The sequence below is a fragment of the Protopterus annectens genome, chromosome 7.part0 (assembly GCF_019279795.1).
Source record: "Protopterus annectens isolate FY-2018-M chromosome 7.part0, PAN1.0, whole genome shotgun sequence".
Classification (NCBI taxonomy): Eukaryota; Metazoa; Chordata; order Ceratodontiformes; family Protopteridae; genus Protopterus; species Protopterus annectens.
In genome coordinates this window covers 750,806,626-750,825,721 of record NC_056739.1, presented here as the reverse complement: position 1 = coordinate 750,825,721, position 19,096 = coordinate 750,806,626, and the positions used below count along the sequence as shown (strand labels likewise).

Below are 19,096 nucleotides of genomic sequence, written 5' to 3'. Positions count from 1 at the left end.
TTTGATGGTCAGCTTGGCTCTTGGAAGTACGTCATTTAGCCCAGTATTTGTTTCTGGTAATGATTAGTTGTCTAGTGTTGTTGCTAATCCAGGGGGCAGGTTTGGTTTTGATTCTAATCTTGCGTATTGGTGCATGCTGATCTAAAATAGATAAGAATGTGGAGTTGAAGTATTGTACTGCATCATTGAGAGGTAGTGACTTTAGAGGAGTCCAGTTAAAATGGTGTGAAGAGTTCTGAATTTAATTTTTTTTTAGCATAATGTACAGAATGAGGTAGGAAAAGTGATGATGTTTTTTTTTCTAATAATATAGGTTAATAGGTGATCGCTTAGATCATCTGGTAGGGTGCCTGAAGTGTAGGTTTGTTGGGGAGTATTAGTAAGTATCCAGTCCAAAATGGAGTCTTTATTGTTGCTTTTGTTAATTCTGGTCTGGCCTGAAATTAGTTGAGAGAATCCATGGAGATTAATATGGGATTAATATGGGATTAATATGTTTGAGTGGTTGCAGTGATTCCAATCGATATTTAGGTCACCTAGCATTATCGTTTCTTGTGGGACATTAGAAGCGAGCCAGTTGAGAATGTACTCAAGGGTGTTAATGTTATCTCCTGGGGGGAGATATGTACAAATAATATAGATGGCTTTACTTTTGTTTACTTGAAGTTTAGTATATTAGTTCGGTGTTATTGTTTAAGCGGAGGTTCAGATTGATTGTGCTGATTTGTAGTTGAGTTTTGTAAAGAATAGCAACACCTCCTCCCTTTTTTGTTGTGCGGTCTAGTCTAATTATATTATATCCTGGTGGGGTAAATTCACAGTCTTTAATAGTGGTTTTAGCCATGTTTCAGATAGGCATAGGATGTCAAATTGGTTGACATCAAGGAGTGCATGTAGTTGTGCAATTTTGTTGCAAATACTACGTATATTCAGATGAGCTATGGTGAGAGAGTTGGTAGATTTGGTTGTTGGTATAGCTTTAGGGTTGTCATTGCTTTTGGTAGTTAAGGTCTGGGTGTGCATTGGGCCAGGTTTTGGATGAATATCTCCGTCTAAAAGTGTGTTGTGGAGTATTTGTTGTTTTGGTTTAAGGTTTATGACAAAGTAGTAGGCAAGTTTCTTTGTTTTCTGGTTATAAAATTTAATATGAGTTAGTCTGTGAAATTTAGCTGGAGAGTAGTTGGATTTATAGATGGGGTTTTGGAATGTCACAGGTGAAGGTGTTATAGATGATGACGTTTGAAAAGAGGGAAATATAGAGTTGGAGTGTATGGGTTGTTCATAGAAGGTTAGGAAATAGAATGTAATAAGAGGAGTTAAGAGTACTAGGAAGAATAGTATTTGGTTTTGAGAAGGATTGACTGTTGTATACATATTTGGGAAGTGAGGTTATAGATGGAGTATGAAGAATGGTAGGTCAGATAGAGTTTGAGAAGTATAGTAAGTTGTAATGAGTTAAAGGTGGAAGAGAGTGTTGTAATTGAAAGGTGAGGTGTATTAAAGGGGAAGGGTGGTGTGTAATTAGGGTTTGTGTAATTGGTGTCAATTGAGTAGGGGTGTGGTTTCTAGGGTTATAAAAGTAGGAGTAGTGGGGGGTGTGGGAATTGGGGGTAGGTAGAGGAGCAGAGTGAGCCCGCAGGGCGAACGGAGCAGGCAGAGACAATAGAGCAGAATGTGGAGGAAGACAATCAGCAGAGTGAGAGAAACACAACAGGTAAGTCTGATGGTCAGAGAAAGGTGTACAATATGCAGAGGTAGGAAGGAAGAGAGGCAGGATGTAAGAGTAGTAGTCGCTGATAGCAGGATGCCAGGGGCAAAGGAGAAAAGGTGGTTGATATGTGTATCAAGAGACTGAGAACGGAGTGACTTGGGGTCTGTTTCAGATAGCTTACAGAAGTGGTGAAGGAAATTACAGGGCAGAGGCTAGTATTTTAGAAAGGTTGCAGAAACGGGGTAGGAAATTACAGATCAGAAAACAATTACTTTACAGAGTTAATTCTTGAAGCGCCACCTGGTGGCCACTCTTGGCATAGCAATGGTTTTGTCTTAGTGGAGATGGGGACTAGGAAGGGAATGAGAAAGAGTTAGTTAATGCGATGGGGTAAGACTATGAAAGAAAAAGTTGAAGGCTGTGAGGGGGGGTTAGGCTGCTGGCTAGCCTTCCTGTTTAGTTAGCCTAAACTAGATAAATTTAGAACTTTATTTAAATTAACCCAGAATGGCCAATAAACTACTAACTTCTGAGCTGGAACCACTCCTCCAGGGTCAGATAGGTTGCTGAAAGCTCCCGTCTCTCACAGGTGAACAGAAAAACTTCCTTCTATCCAAATAAGGTATGGGTAACTCAGAAACTTTTAACACAGCCCTGAATTCAGCACTAGCCTGAAAACTGGACTATACTAGCTTAAAAAGGTGGGAAACAAGGAACGTTTGTGGTTTTTTTTTTTTTTTTTTTTTTTTGAAAAGATAAGGCAAAAACAGTAAAAATACACTTAAAACAGCTTTAAATGACTACAACCTATCAGAAAAGGCTATCACACTTTAATGTGTAGCCTACAACAGTTAAACAAGTTATTTAAACAAAAAACGGCTTTTTAAAAGTGCAGGCAGTCAAATAAGTACAATATGTGAAAAAAACAAGCTTTTGAATCACAATAAACGCTGGAAAATCGGCATTTAGATGGAAAACAGTAATTACAGCAAGAAGGTACAGAAAACTGATACTTAATCACTCCAAAAGTCTCTCTTCTACGCAAGAAGGTATGTATCAGTTTAAGGCTTTCTAGTGCTTCCTAGTAGGTTAGTTACAGGAAAGATGAGAAACAAGCGCAGATGTGGTCTTTCAAACCAGAAAGTTGAAAGAGATGGACAAATTATCCAAATGGTCAATAAACTACAATTTCTGGGGCAAGAACCACTCCTCTTGTGGTAGACAGGCTACCTAGTGCTTACCACTCCCACTGATAAGCTAGAAGGCTTTCCTCCAACACAGAAAGGCTTGCGGGGTTCAGAAGCCTGCCAACAGTCCTGGATACAGCAACTCTGTATCTGGACTAGGCTATTTACAGGAAAGGTGGGAAACGAGCACAAGTGCGGCTTTTAAACCAGAAAGTTGAAAGAGATGGAAAAAAAACTGCCCAAACAGCCAATAGCTGCAATTTCTGGACCAGGAACCACTCCTCTTGTGGTAGATTGGCTACCTAATGCTTACCACTCCCACTGATAAGCTAGAAGGCTTCCCTCCAACACAGAAAGGCTTGGGGGGCTCAGAAGCTTACTAACAATCCTGGATACAGCAACTCTGTAACCGGACTAGGCTGCTTATAGGAAAGGCAGGAAACAGGCACAAGTGCGGCTTTCAAACCAGAAAGTTGAAAGAGATGGAAAAAACTGCTCAAACAGCCAATAGCTACAATTTCTGGGCTAGGGACCACTCCTCTAGTGGTAGATAGGCTACCTAATAGGAAATACACCCCAGGGATCACTTCTGTGTCTCTGCTCGACAGTGGCACAGGAAAATAACTTTCTTGAGTGGCATAAGCCAGGGAACCTTGTTGGCTAGGCTTACGTAGGCCCTTGGGCTGATAGCCTAGAACCTACCAATGAACCTATAATGCTTACCACTCCCACTGATAAGCTAGAAGGCTTCCCTCCAATATGGAAAGGCTTGGGGGCTCCGAAGCTTACAAAGAGTCCTGGATACAGCAAATTTGTACCTGGACTAGACTAGTAACAGGAAAGGCAGGAAACAAGCGCAATCACAGGCTTTTAAATCAGAAGGTTGAAAGAGATGGAAAAGCTTCCCAAAAGGCCAATAAACTATAATTTCTGGGCCAGAAACCACTCCTGCTGTGGTAGATAGGTTACCTAGTGCTTACCACTCCCACTGATGAGCTAGAAGGCTTCCCTCCAACACAGAAGGGCTTGCTGGGCTCAAAACCTTACCAACAGTCCTGGATACTGCAAATCTGTTCCTGGACTACACTAGTTACAAGAAAGGCAGGGAACAAATGCAAACACGGGCTTTTAAACCAGAAAGTAGAAAGAGATGGAAAAACTGCCCAAACGGCTACAATCTCTGGGCCAAAACCCACTCTTCCCATGGTAGATAGGCTACCTAGTGCTTACCACCCCCACTGATAAGCTAGAAGGCTTCCCTCCAACACAGAAAGGCTTGGGGGGCTCAGAAGTTTACCAACAGTCCTGGATACAGCAAGTCTGTGTCTGGACTAGACTAGTTACAGGAAAGGCAGGAAACAAGCTTAGAATTTATTATTTTTTTTTTTTTACAGAAGAGCAGCTAAAACAGCAGTAAATACAATTCAAATTTCAGTGCAGGCTAGCACACTTGAGTGTATAGCAATATTACGGCAAATACAGTTTAAATAAATGCATTTAAATTAACAAACGACTAAAAAACAAGTGCAGAAGGCAGTAAATTAGAAGGCTACTAACAAGCAGTAATAAGTGCAGAGAAGAGCAGCTGAACAAATAGCACACAGAATAGCAACTAAGACAGTTACAGTAAGAGCAGCTGAATAAAATATGTATGTATTTATTTATTTATTTGTTTTTTTTTTGGAGGGAGGGAACAGAGCAGGGCAAGGATTGTCCTTCCCAAATGCTCTCTTTGTGCAAAGTAGGAGTGCCTGATTTCAGAATATCCAAATACTAATTTACAAGAGGGGCAGGCAATTTTAAAGCCACCAACATTAACACCAGAACAAGAACAGGGAGGGTGGGTAGAGAACTAACTGTAGAGACACAGCCACAACTTTCAGTTGAGTTAATATTCAGTGAGAAACACAAATAAATAAATTAAATACAGAACTATATGAAAAAGAGCAGATAAAGGTGTACAACTTTCAGTTGAGTTAATATTCAGTGAGAAACACAAATAAATAAATTAAATACAGAACTATATGAAAAAGAGCAGATAAACGTGTCTTTTACTTTGGATGCAGTATTTATATGCCATACTAATATCCCCTTTTAAACAACAGCTTCTGTTCTAGATTCTATTAAAATCTCTACAGTGCTGGTCTTTTATCTAGGTTCCCCCATTCCTTTTTCTTTGCCTATTACCCTCCTTATCAAGGACTGATATCAGATAATCACTAACTTGTAGTCCAAACAAATTCTTAGCCTCTTCCCATTCTATTACCTTTCCTTCTCAAATTATTTGCTCCCAGTACCTTAGTTCCTTTGACAATTTCTCCAGTAAGTTCCAGCCACCTCTTGCCTATTCTCTGTATCCCTAATTGCAGTTATCCTTATCGGCAGAATCTCCTTTCTCTATTCTCATGTTGGCTTAGTTCTTAGAGTGCCTTCTGCTACTTTATGAATATGGTATTCTGCATGGTTATTGTTATTCTTCTTCAAGATCCTTGCCCAAAATCCCAGTCTGTCCTTGTTTCTTGAGCATCTCTCTGTTTCATCATCATCCCTTTCCATTTTGAATTACAGCTTTATGTTTGTGCTGTGCGCAAAAGAGCCTTAACTGTGTAACTCTGAAATACCCCTTCAAATTAGGTAATGCCAAACCACCTTGTTCTTTTGGATTATCCCACTTGACTCTTGCTGTCTTCCTGTCCTAGATAAAATCCTTCAACTCTTAACTTCTATCCACAACTTCTCCTCTGGTTGATAAAAATATGTCTTACCTGTGTATAAAACTAAAGGGACTAAAAATATTTTGACTGCTTTTATCTTGCTATCTATATACCCTTAGCTGCCATAACAGAATTGTTTTTAATCCATACTCCTAAATACTTCATTTTATCATGTGCCCATAAATATGGATATTGCTGAACCAATTTGTGCGTGGGTACATAATTTACAGTTATCGCCTTTGTTTTATCTTTATTAATTTTGTATCCCAAAAAGACTTGAAACTGTCTCAAAATGTTGCACAACACAGAATTGTCCTTTTCTGGTTTTAGCAGGTATAAAATAATATCATCTGCAAATAAAACTAGCTTAACTTGACTATCATACCAATATATCCTTGAGTTTCTGAGTCACATATTTTCTTTGCCAGTGGATCTAAATATAACACAAATAACAAAGTGGAAAGAAGACACCCCTGCCTGATTCCTCTGCTCGAACAGAAATAATCAGAGATGAACCCACACGCTTTAATTTTCACCTCCGATCCCTTGTATGTCCTCCTAATCAGCCATATAATTTTAATAAATTAAATTAATTTTAATTAATTAGCAGATCACTATCAAAAGCCCTTATCCCCAATATTTGGAAAATATCACATATAATCCCTCTCCACAAAGGAGGCAATTCTACAGACCTCACAGACTATTATCCAATAGCCATTCTATCACCCATAGCCAAAATCCTTGAGAGATGCATACATAGCCAAATCATGGATTACTTGCATACTCACAAACTCCTGTCAATCTCTCAACATGGCTTTTCATCCCTTTCATAGCACCCCACCACCACTCTACTGTCCTCCACCAATATAGTAAACAACCACAGAAATAATAGAAAATTTGTATCTGCTACCTTTCTTTACCTGTCAAAGGCCTTTGATATGGTAAGACACAGTAAACTTTTCAAAATACTTCCTGACCTGGGTCTCAGTGAGTCCTTCATAAACTGGTTCCAAAGCTATTTAACAGGCCGCCAGCAAGCAGTACTATGGCAGCAAGAACTCTCTCCTCTTCTACCAGTCACTCTCGGAGTACCTCAAGGCTCTGTCCTAGGACCATTAGTCTTCTCTCACTATACTAACAAACTATACACTGCCATTCCTCTTGCATCAGTTATTCAGTATGCAGATTATTCCACTCTAAGCTGTGCCGCTTCCTCATTACATGAATTCCAAACACTAATGCAGCTATCCTTCCACTCAGTTGAAACATAGCTTGCCAATATCCAACTTATACTAAATCCTAACAAAACTCCTACTGTTCAAACCTACTAGATCTTCCTCCAAAGACCCCATCATTAACATCTTGTCCAGGAACAAAACTGTTCTCTCTCCCTTAGCAAACACTAAACTACTTGTAGTCGAAATTGACAACAATTTGAGATTTGATATACACGTTGCCCATACCATTAAGAAAGTACATAAAAAAGTAGGAACCCTCTATAGAAATAGGCAATATCTTACCAAGCACACAGAGACAACCATAGCAAATACTCATCTCATCTCCACACCACTCTGTACCTCCCCTATTCTTACTAATCTCAAAAAGACTGATCTAACCAAGCTAGAGTCCTGCTACAACAAAATAGCTAGATTTGCCTCAGAATCCACATATAAAACCCATCACTGCATAGCATTAAAGCAACTCAAATGGCTAGAATTTCCACAACTCTTGCATTACAACCAACTTTCTCTAGCTCATTAAATTTTCTGTCTCCCAGAGAAAACCCCTTCATTACAAAACCTACTTCAGCTGTACTCCTCATCATCAGCCCCCTTTTTCCCATTTTTCTACATGGGGTCGGGGTATCGTGTTAACTGTCGCCAACTCTCTTGATTCAGTGCCACACTCCTGCCTTCTTCAACACTCATGCCTGACTGTCACAGATCTTCTTTCACACAACCTATCCACTTCTTTGCTGGACATCCTTGCTTCCTCTTACCTTCTTCCTCTCTGTCCCAAATCTTCCTCACCAGATTGTCTTCTGCTTTTCTACACATGTGCCAAACCACTGTAATCTGTTCTCTTTGATCTTTTCTGCAATTGGAGCTACTTTGGTTTCTGCTCTTATGTCCTTATTTCTTCGTCTGTTCCACAGTATGCATCCTCTCACCTTTCTCAGGCACTTAATTTCCATCACTTCTAGTTTCTTCAATTGTTCTAACTTTACTGCCCAGGTTTCTGTACCATACAGTAGTACTGGTCGCACCACTGTCTTGTGCACCTTACTTTTCAGCTTCTCTGGCATTCTTCTGTCGTAGACTACACCTGTTACTTTATGGCAGTTGGCTGCAGCCCCTCTGATTCTAGCTTTGACCTCTTCATTCAGACTACTCTTCTCCTCAACTACTCTTCCCAGATACTTGAAGCTGTTTACATGTTCCACTATCTTCCCTTCTATCTCTGTTCTCAACTTCTGATTTCCCCAATTTGTTGCCATTACCTCCATCTTATCTGTGCTTGGATGTCCTTCAAGGATGCATCTGCAGTCATAACATGTGGGTTGTCCTGCCTCAGGCAGCCCTTCGGTCGGCCGGATTCCAAAGTCTGGGTCTGGCCTCGGCTGCATTTATTTTTCCTACCCTTTGCTGAAGTTCTAGCTCAGAGTCTGCCTGTACTGCCACATCATCTGCATACAGCAGCGTTGTTGATCCGTCCCCTCCAACCTGTTTGCTAATGTAGTCCATCACCAGTATGAACAGCAGTGGGCTCAGAGCTGAACCCTGATGTACACCCACACACACTGGGAACCCCTCTGTGAGGCCAAACACTGTTTGTACTTGAGTCATGGGTCCTTGTACATAGTCTGCACTAATTCTACCAATATTTCTGGGACTTCAAACCACTGCAGTACTGCCCTGATCAGCTTTCTTGGGACCTTGTCATATGCTTTCTCCAAGTCTAGGAATGCCCAGTTAGACTCTCTCCTCATCTCTAGCTTCTTCTCAAGTATCTGTCTCAATGTAAACATCGGGTCAGTTGTGCTGCATCCTGATCTGAATCCAAACTGCTCATCTCCCATCTTACATTCTACTACTCTGTGTATCCATTTATCAATCACCCTCTGCAGAACTTTCATGCAGTGTGATAGGAGTTTGATGCCTCTGTACTGCCCACAGTTGTGGATGTCCCCTTTGTTCTTGTACACTGGCATGAGTATGCTTATTCTCCAGTCATCTGGGATACACCTTTCTCTCCACACTGCTATTAGTACCCTCAGGAGCCATTTCTCCCCTATCTCACCCAGCATCTTTATCATATCTGATGTGACTTCATCTGAGCCTGCTGCTTTCCCTGACTTCATCTTCCTTAGTGCTGTTCTTACTTCTTCTAGGGTGGGCTCTTCTTCTTCTCTCATTGTAGGCTGTTTCTGAGACAGTACAGCTTCTGTGGGATTTTCTTTATTCAGAAGCTCCTGGAAATGCTCCTTCCATCTGCCTTTGATGTCCTCTGGGCTGGTGAGCAGGTTGTTACTGGCATCCCTTATGAAGGGTGTCTGACTATCTTCTTTCTCTTTCTGTCTTTGCTTTGCAACCTGATACAGTTTCTTTGTGCCCCTTACTGAGTTACTTTCCAGAGGTTGGTATAGTACCTCTGATGCCCTATTCTTTGCTATTGCAACTTCTTTCTTAGCTTTTATATTAGCCAACCAGTAGTCCTTCCTAGCTTAGTCAGTCTTTTTTGTCTCCCACTTCTTCCTGCACTCCTTTTTTCTTTTGATGACTTCCTGGACTTTTGCTTTCCACCACCAGCTTTCCTTATGTACCTTATTTCTATACCTGGCTTGGCCACATATCTTTTCTGTAGTCCTAACACGTGCTGTTTTTATGCACTGCCGTTCTTCTTCAGCTCCACCTATTTTCTTCTCTTCTTGGGGTGCTAGAGCCCCGAGTAATTTCTTGAACTGTTGGACTTTCTCTCCAGTCCACTTCCAGGTCTTCTGCCTGGTCTCTGTTGGCCTTAGAGCCTTCTCTTGCCACTGCTTGCAACTGATTGTGGCAACTAGTGGTTTATGCTGTGGGCCGACTGTTTCACTGGGGATGAATTTGCAATCATGGATTATGCCCCAGTGCCTTTTCCTTACTAGGAGGAAGTCTACCTGAGTTGCTTATTGACTACTCTTGTATGTGATCATGTGACCATCTCTCTTTCTGAACCATGTTTTGGATACTATCAAGCCATTTGCCAGACAGAAGTCTAGAATGGAGGCTTCTTCTTTATTCCTGTTGCCCCACCCATGTGGACCCAGGCAGTCCTCCTATCCTGTCTGTCCCGATATGTGCATTCAAGTCACTCATTATCAACAACAATTAATGTTGTCCTACTTTATCTAGTAAGTCCTGCAACTGCTGTCTGAATGCACTCTTTTCCTCACTATCACAACCCTGCTGTGGGGCATAGACTGAGATTATGAATACTGCCCTATCATTACACTAGAGTCTTGACTGCCATGAGTCTGTCATTATTTCTGATGATATCCCTTACTGCCTTCTGAAGCCTGTCTCTCACCACAATTCCTACACCATTTCTAGCCTGCCCTCCACCTGAGTAGTAGACTCTGGATCCCAAGCCAAGTGGCTTTGCTGCACTGCCCTTCCATCTCATCTCCTGGATAGATAGGCTGTCCAGCCTCCTCCGTATCATCATGTCATCCACTTCCAAGCTACTTCAACCCTACTCTTAACAACAAATCTCTCCGCTCTATCAATAAATTCCTTCTCAAAGTAACAAAAGCCAGTAACACAGCGGGGGAATCACTTTACTCAAATTACTTGTCTAAAATATGGAACTCTCTACCTACCCACATATCCTCCATTTCTTACTTAACATAGTTTAAAAAAATCACTAAAGACTCACTTCTATGCTACTTGGATATGTTCCTGTTCTATACCAGGCTAGTCCCCATTTTTGGCTTTCCTGCCCATTACTCCGAATAGTTGCCTTTTACATTCTGTTTTTCTTACTTAAATATGGTAAGTTTTATTGTATATGTGATTACTTAGTCAGCTGTATGTACATAGACTTTTAAATATGTATCTTCTAAAATATGATGTATATTTCAGTAACCAGTATAGTTATCATTATTTCTGGCAGATTGTATAACTCTATTGTTTCCTTGTTAATTGATTATCTGTGGAGCTTTCTCCCTGGGCCTCCACTGAAACTGGACATGTGTCCAGTGGACTTCCCAGTCAACAAAAATAAAATAATTAAATAATAGGGAATGCAAATGCTTCCATTGCCTTGCTTATAAAATCCCAGCTTACTCTGTCAAATACTTTCTCTACATCAAGACCCACCAACTACAAATGCTTCCATTGCCTTGCTTATAAAATCCCAGCTTACTCTGTCAAATACTTTCTCTACATCAAGACCCACCAACTACAATGGTATTTTCTTACATTCTGCTTCCCTCTGGATGATCATTGTTCTATTAATGTTGTGAAATGTTTGCCTCCCCTCCACAAAACCACACCGATCCATTTTTATCAATTTTGGCATCACCTTTGCCATTCTTTTAGTCATTATAGAAATAAACTTTTTATAATTGTGGTCTACAATTGAAGTGAGGCTATATGAAGCTGGATCTGATGGATCTTTACAATGTTTAGGTATTATAGCCACCTGTGCTTTCTTCCATGATGTTGGTGCTTCTCCTGCTTTTAAAATACTGTTAAACAAAACCTTCCAGATCTTTATCATTTTTTCCTTCCTAGCTTCCCAATTTCCACAGGAATACCATCTTTTCCTAGGGACTTTTCTTTAGATTGGTTATTCATCACCATTTTTATCTCATCTCCTCCTATCCTAATTGTTAGTAATTGAGCCTCATCTACCTATAACCTTGGCATATTTAATTCTTCCATAAACATTTCCATTTGTACCTTTTCTCTTAGTTACCATATTTCTCTGCTTTATACAGATTTTCATAAAATGTCCAAAGTACATCTAGTACCTCTACAGGATCTCTGGTTATCTTCCTTGTTATAGGCTCCCTAAGCTTGGCGACAAGTCTTTTTTATTTTCTGTTGCCTGAGTCATTATGCTAAAACTTTTTTTTATGGAGTTATCTAAAAAACAGTTGCTTAACAGCAGTCTTTTTAAACTCTTGCATATTATTGAGGTAGTCCCTTTTTTGGTTTAGCATTCTGCAGTTGTTCCTCTTCTTGTTCTGTGAGATTCCCCCTATTCTGCAGTACTTTAACCTTTGTCAGTCCAGCTAAATAATTCTTACTTCTTAGCCATATTTCTGATTTATTTCTACCCTATTTTTAAACTCCAATTTAATTTTATCCTACTACCTAGCTATATTTTCAGGAGAAATTTCTATCTTCCCTAATACCTCCTGAATAATTTTCAATACCTATTGTTTAAATTCTTCTGTTTTTAACAGATGGGTGGGAATGCACCAGTGTCTCATTTTTATTTCATTACCCTGCATTTTTATTTTAGTTATTGGTGTGTGATCTAAAATAGTTACTGACTGCATATCAAAACTTTCAATTAAGTGCATATGTTCCTGTGAAGTATAATTTCTGTCTAGCCTAGCCCACTTTTTATACCTTGGGGAATAATATGAAAATTCACTCCAAACTCCTACTACCAAATTCACATCTTCCATGCCAGATATTTTCATAAATTTATTTTCCCTTCTGGGTCCCCCAAATACATGCTTGCTGCTGCAAATTAAATTCCAGTCCCCACCTAGAAGTAATATTCCCTGCTGAAAGCTGATTATTTTCCTAGAATTTTCTTAAGCTCCATTATAGCAGTTTTAGGAAGAATATAAATACATGCCAGTGTAATCCTCCTCCCTTGCCATTAGCCCCTTAGTACTACAAATCTGGCATTGTTATCGTTTTTTCCTCTTCTATCACTATTGGAGTTTCTCTCTCAATTAATATTAATACTCCCCTTTTTCTTTATCCCAGATATTCCGTGGAATAACCATCCTGAAACCCTTTCTTTATCAAATTCACATGCTCAGTTCTTTCCAAATGAGTCACCTGTGGCATAGCTATTTGCAGTCTACATTTTTAAAATAGTTTACTACTCTTTCTTTTTTGTATACATCTGTGAGATCATTTACATTTAAATATAGTATAGAAAGTGTTGTCATTATGTTAAGAAGTTATTATTCTCACCTATTATGTGTAACAGCTTTTTTAAATGTCTAGTTTCAACTTTTGTTTTACATGCGTACACAGATGTTTTACAGGTTGAGCTTTTATACAATTGTTTTTTGTCATATCCATTGGAACCTATGGCACGTCTTAGAAAACTTTTTGTTTTGGTGAAAACCCTCAAGAAAAAAACACCCCCCCACAACACCCCTAAAACCTGTTAACTTAATAAAGTAACACACAAAACTATATACATCTTCAGATATTGCCGCTTCCCTTTGAGAGGGTGGAATGTCAGGAAGTCTTTTTGGGGCTGAAGGTAAGGTATTACATAGGATGAAATAGCCTCTGGTTATTATCTTCTGCACCCATTTGTCTTGAGTGGTGATTGTTTGTTAGGTGTGTCCTCCTGACTGCCTATAGAGTACAGCAGTCATGTAAGTCTTGGTCAGGAGCAGTGAAAAAGCTTCTCAGTGAATGGACCTCTGAAGCCATGATTTTGTGGACCACCTCAGCCCCCAGGGTGATGGCAGTTACAAGAGATCCCCCTCTGCAATGGGGGGCCCTGCCTCTAGATGTGTCAGATGAAAATTCCTCTGACTTATAGTCCTTTGTGGGTGGAAAACTTGATTTCTATGTCAGAAAGGGATTTGCCCTCTTTTTCACTCCTGGTGATAGTTTCTTTCATCTTGTAACCAAAGATTGTTGATCCATTGTAGGGGGGATTCATGAAGGACTTCTTGAAGTGCTCCACAAAGTCACAAAGCCTCATCCAGGTGCGTCTCCTAATGGATATGCCTGTACCAGCTGCTCTAGATGCAGCCTGTATAGCATTGTAGATAAAGTGCATAAAGATATTGGACAAAGAGTGACAGGAGGCCAACTGAGTATAAATGGGTTTCCTTTGATCTGCAGATATGGTCCCTGAGAAATATTTGGAGATTTCTTTTGTCAAATCTCGCTCAAACTTTGCAACATGTGCCAGATAATTTAAAGCTCTCATCAAGAAAGTGGATGAGGCATAGTCTTGCTTCCTAAGTCTGTCCAATGCATGAGACCATCTGTTTAGTGGATGGACATAGGAGCTCTCTTTTGCCACTTCCTTGTTTGTGGCCACCACAGCCACCATAGAATCTACAGCCAGGCCCTTGCTCCTATGGTGACACTTTTTTCAGGGCAGCTAGAAATTTGTCCAATTTCTTAGAAATAGGTTCTACTGTGTCTGGTTCCTTCCAAGCCTTTGTGGAAATCAGGTCGGTCTTTTCATCTGCGGGCAGGACCACCCAAGATGTAGATGGGCACAGCCAAAAGCTTCACTGAATACTTTCTGTTCTGGAGAAAGTAATTAGGAAGACCATCCCCCTTTCTGTTTTAAATAGTTCAAGGACCCTTTGAATGACACATCCTCAAGGGTGAATCTGGGGAATCCTTCTATTTAATCAAAGTCAGTATCCATATTGACAGATTCTTGAGGAGAATCCAGGTGCCTCCTTTTACATGCTTCCTGTGTACCTCCTCAGTGGTATTCTCTGGTGAGGACTTGGAAACTGATGTGATCTGCTTCAAAGGCATCTGGCATGAGATTTCTGGTCACTGGCTTTCCCAGTGTGACAAGAAGAGTAGTATCTTTGGGGAGGGACAGATCTGAGCTTAAAGGAAAAGTCTTTTCTTTAGAATGGGAGAATAGTCTGTTGAAGGCCTTGAACTCACAGCTGGAAATGATCCAGGGAGCTGAGCTGAAGGAGCTGAAGCCCTGGAGGGGGCTCAACCTGAGATACCACACAACTGGAATTGGAGGCCGATGTCTGAGCCAGACTTTCTAATGCTGAAGCCCGGAGAGGAAGGAATAGCACGAAGGACCTCAGATCCAGACCCATCGTCTATGAGTAGGCACCAACAGCCTAGCCCCAAGATTTAGATTGCTCTGAGGCTTCCAGAGATGATCAAATCAGGGAATTCATCTGAGTCTAGGAACTAAGCCTAGGCTCCAGTGCAGACTTGGCCTGGGCAGAGGTTGGATCCAATAGCGCTGATCCAAAAGGTCGGATCAGAGAAGGAGTAACTACTTAATGTGAGGTAGAAATCATTCTCTCTGCTGAAGTGGAGATCGAAGCTGAAAAGATCCCCAGTTAGGTCTGTGTCTGGAGGAATTTCTTCATCACTTTGTCCCTATTAGCTTTGTTATGGCCCTGATTGACCTGATGGACCATAAAGATAAAGCTGTGGAAGGAAGTCTAGAATGATGATATTTCTTTTCTTGTAGTGTCGTAGAGCAGAGTCTACATGGCACTGGCTCCAGAGAAAACCTTGGCAGAGTAATATCTGATAACAGTTGGATCTGAAAATAGCATTGACTCTGAGGTTTTTGGAATTTTAGACTCCAAATCCAAAAATGAGGATCAATCTGGAGACCTCCTTCTACAAGATTTAGATTTATCCTTATCTTTATTTATTTATTTTTTCTTCTCTCTGTTCTTTTCCCTGGGTTTTTCAACAGTTTTTTGGAGGGTAAGGGAGAGAGAGAAACAGAAGAAGGTTTTGAGAAACTAGAAGAACATTCTCTCTACCATGGCTTGGTAGCTAAAAGCTTCACAGATGGAGCAGGCTGTGTACAGGTACGAAAGGCCTAGCCAATAAATTCATTTGTCATGGGCATCAGAGTTTGGTAGATTGTGACAACAAGCTACACATTTTAAATGATTTTTTGGCATGATAGAAAGGAGGGAGACAAAAAAAAGTTTTAAACTACCAGTATAGAGATAAACAATTTTTCACTTATTTCCTGAGCACCAGCATATATGCCCTTCGCTTGTGGAAGCAAATGAGATCTGAAATATTTCACATAACACCAGAGATTCTAGGTAAGGGGAGATGCCTGAGTACTGGATCCAGAAGCTTGAAAGTGGCAAAAGTTGGATGCAAATCAGATCTGTGACCCATGCATTGAGGAATGGATGGAAAAGACAACATCAGATCTGTCCAAAGACATGAAATATCTGAATCCCTTACTCCATCAAATATCTCAAAGATAATTTACTGAAACTGCTAACCAAGATGAAAAATACTTCTGCATGTGACCTGACAATCTACCTGACTGCTTAGTCAATGGTGTTAAATATGCCCTAGCAGACACCGCCCTTAAACCGTTTAACCTAAGTTTAGCTGCTAGTTTTATCCCTGAGTGGTGCAGTGCAGTGCAATGCCCCTCCATATGGGTGATCTTGTAACTGATGCAGGTAATTACTGACATATGAGCCCTTACATGCATCATCTGCAGAACCATAGAACATATTATAACTGACCTCCTAAGCTATAATATCAGGAATCCCATAGACTTGACCCCCAGCAGTTTAGATTTGTGAAAGGTTGATCTTGTCTATTGCATCTGGTAAACTTCTTTTAAAGATTCTGCAGACTGTAGACAGTGGCCATTCAGTACACATGGTATATCCTATCTGGCCAAGGCCTTCATTCTACTTGCCGGCATCATACAGAAGCTAAATGCTTTAAAATTGAATAATTTGTGGCAAGATGGATAACAGACTGTCAAAAGATGAAACTAATGCAGTGTGAGGTGCAGGTGCCTCATCAGGAAATATGAAAATGACCAGCTGTGTCCCACTAGACACAGTACTCGGCCTTCTGCTTTGGCATTTACTTTTCAGAACTCTTAAGTAGAGAGACTAGTTTTCTGGCTAACAAAGTCTGCAGACAACTGTAAACTGGGGGTTGTTATGTTATCACTCTGTGTCATCCAAACCCTCTAAAATGAACTCCTCCTTGGAAACTCGTACCATTTGCGACGTCCCTTCTCTGGGTCAGTGATCAAGGAGCCTCAGTCTTCACCGTGGACACTGGTGGGAGAGTGTTCACTTTGAGAGAATTAGATGCACAGTATTTTCAGATGCAGCTCTCTACACCAAGCACAATTTCCTTTAAGAGCACACAGAGAGCACACTCCTGTCCTGGGGCTGGACTCTCTCCAGGCCCCAGATAAAAATCCACACTGACCACTAAGGAGCTCTATGTCCCTGTTCCACGTAGCTGACACCAGCATACACACACACACACACACACACACACACACACACACACACTTGGGAAAGGCTGACACATATTACCTGCTCTGCCACCTCTGCCCAGGGTATAAGGTAGTTCCAGTGCCACCAGCCAGCTACTGTAAGGCTGTTAACAGGGTATCCAATTATACTAAGTGAAATTAATACTAATACTAATGATAATGTTGACCTATGCAGCAAGACTTTCAGGAGCGGCCACAGTGTCACCAAATAAATATAAGTACTCTCAAAGGTTAAATATTTCCTAAAAAGACCAGCCACAATAAAAAAAACATGAGTATATATTTACAGTAAACACCAGAGTTTCGATCATAGGAAATATTAAAAATTACACAGATACAGAAACACAATACTTAACTAATCTCACTATGTTTTCCTGACTGGTCTAAAGAATTGCTGTTTCCTACTTACTTAATTGAGCAAGGCAAGGTGGTGTGGGTGAAGTGGTCTTTCTTGACAGGTTTCACAAACAGACTGCCCTGAGACTTCTCTCTCGTCTAGTATTAAAGCATCATTTCAGCGCTGGATTGCATAATGACATCACATCTGGTCACCTTACTCTTCAGTTCCTACAGTACCCCGTATACTAGAAGCTGAGCCAGGATCTTGCACATCTGTACCATAATACACAAACACGGAGCATTACTAAGATGAGTTAAAGCATCTGGAAGCTATAAAACAATTTCAACACTTCCAACATTCCAAGGTAGTAATTTGTGCACAACTAAGGACAATACAGCAGGATTCCTTGTCCTTGTTTTCACAGAAGTTGTGTTTCTGGCTGCATTCAGACCTGTGAGATACAATTGTTATGGTTTATACCAAGTAATTGAATTTCAGGTTATTTTTCAAAGTTAGCTGGCCTGAGCTTACCCTGTTGCAATATATTCATTTCAATAGTTACAATACAGTCTTACATACAGGTGTATTTCTTTTTTGTCCAGCAGGACTCACTGTTTGTACATTTTTTAACATAAGTAACTTTACAAATATATTTTCAACACAAGCACCTGTACAAATCAGTTTGATATACAAATAACATACAATTCTTTAGAAAACTCCAGCTAGCTATGCTGGTATATGCTACACATCCACTGCCCTACTCCTCCTGGCATAGCTGGAACTACCTCACATCATCACATTTCTAACTCCATTTGAAGACTCAAGCTAGTTTTTCAACTGACCCTGGAGAAACATTGCTTGAGAGAAATGACACTATCTGGAAATACATTAATCCATACCCTGTCTTGAGAGTCCATCTGCATTGGCATTGTTGACCTCACTACAGTGCTGCACCATCATGTCATATGCCTGCAAGCCTAGGCTCCACCTTAATGACTTAACATTTTGTTGAGTGTCTCAATGTAACCATGTTAAGGGATTGTGGTTTGTAACCACAGTGATTTTCTTCCATACAAATAGGGCTGAAGTTTCTGCAGTGCCCATACCATAGTATACATTCTTTTTATTCAGCTGCATAACATTCTTCCCTGGGTTGAAGTCTGTGGCTGAGATATACAACTGGGTGCTCTTCTACCTGTGAGGAAATCTGGCTGAGTTCAACTCCCACCCCATGGTTTGAAGCAACCGCCTGCACAACAGAGTCTTTGCTGTAATCTGGGCTGGTTAATACAGGGGGGTGCTCCCAAAGCCCCTTTAAGCTTTTGGAATGCCTGCACTCAGGCTGGGGTCCACACTACCTTAACTGGCCTGTTTTTCCTCATCAGGTTTGTGAGGGGAGCAGCTGTTGTACTATAATTGAGAACAAACTCTCCCAAGCTTCCCCAAGAATGTCCTCACCTGCTTTTTGGTAACAGGGGCAGGCCATGCCTGAATAGCTTCCACTTTGGCAGGTTCTGGTCTGATCTTACCACTCCCCACTCTATGTCCCAGGTAGGAGACTTCTGCCATACACACATGATATTTACTGGGCTTAATGGTCAATCCTGCCATTTGCAGTCTGCCCAGGACCTCCATGACATGCTGAAGGTGCTCTTGCCAGGAATGGCTGTAGATAACAATATTGTCCAGGTAAGCAAGGGCATAATCTCCTGCTCCTCCTAGGATACAATCTACAAGCCTCTGGAAGGTTCTGGGGCATTTTTCATCTGAAAGGGCATGTTCGTGAACTTGTATAATCTGAAAGGAGACACAAAGCCTGACATCTGTAGTGGTGGGAGTCGAGGCACCTGCCAGTACCCCTTGATTTAGACCTTGGTTAGAT

The 19,096-nt window shown here is 40.7% G+C and overlaps 1 protein-coding gene across 1 annotated transcript in view; it reads left to right on the top strand.

Annotated features, from left to right (window-relative positions):
- The window catches only part of LOC122806671 (cytochrome b5 domain-containing protein 1), a 474,473-nt gene that overhangs the window by 8,164 nt on the left and 447,213 nt on the right, over positions 1-19,096 (top strand). The gene's annotated exons all lie outside the window — the stretch shown is intronic.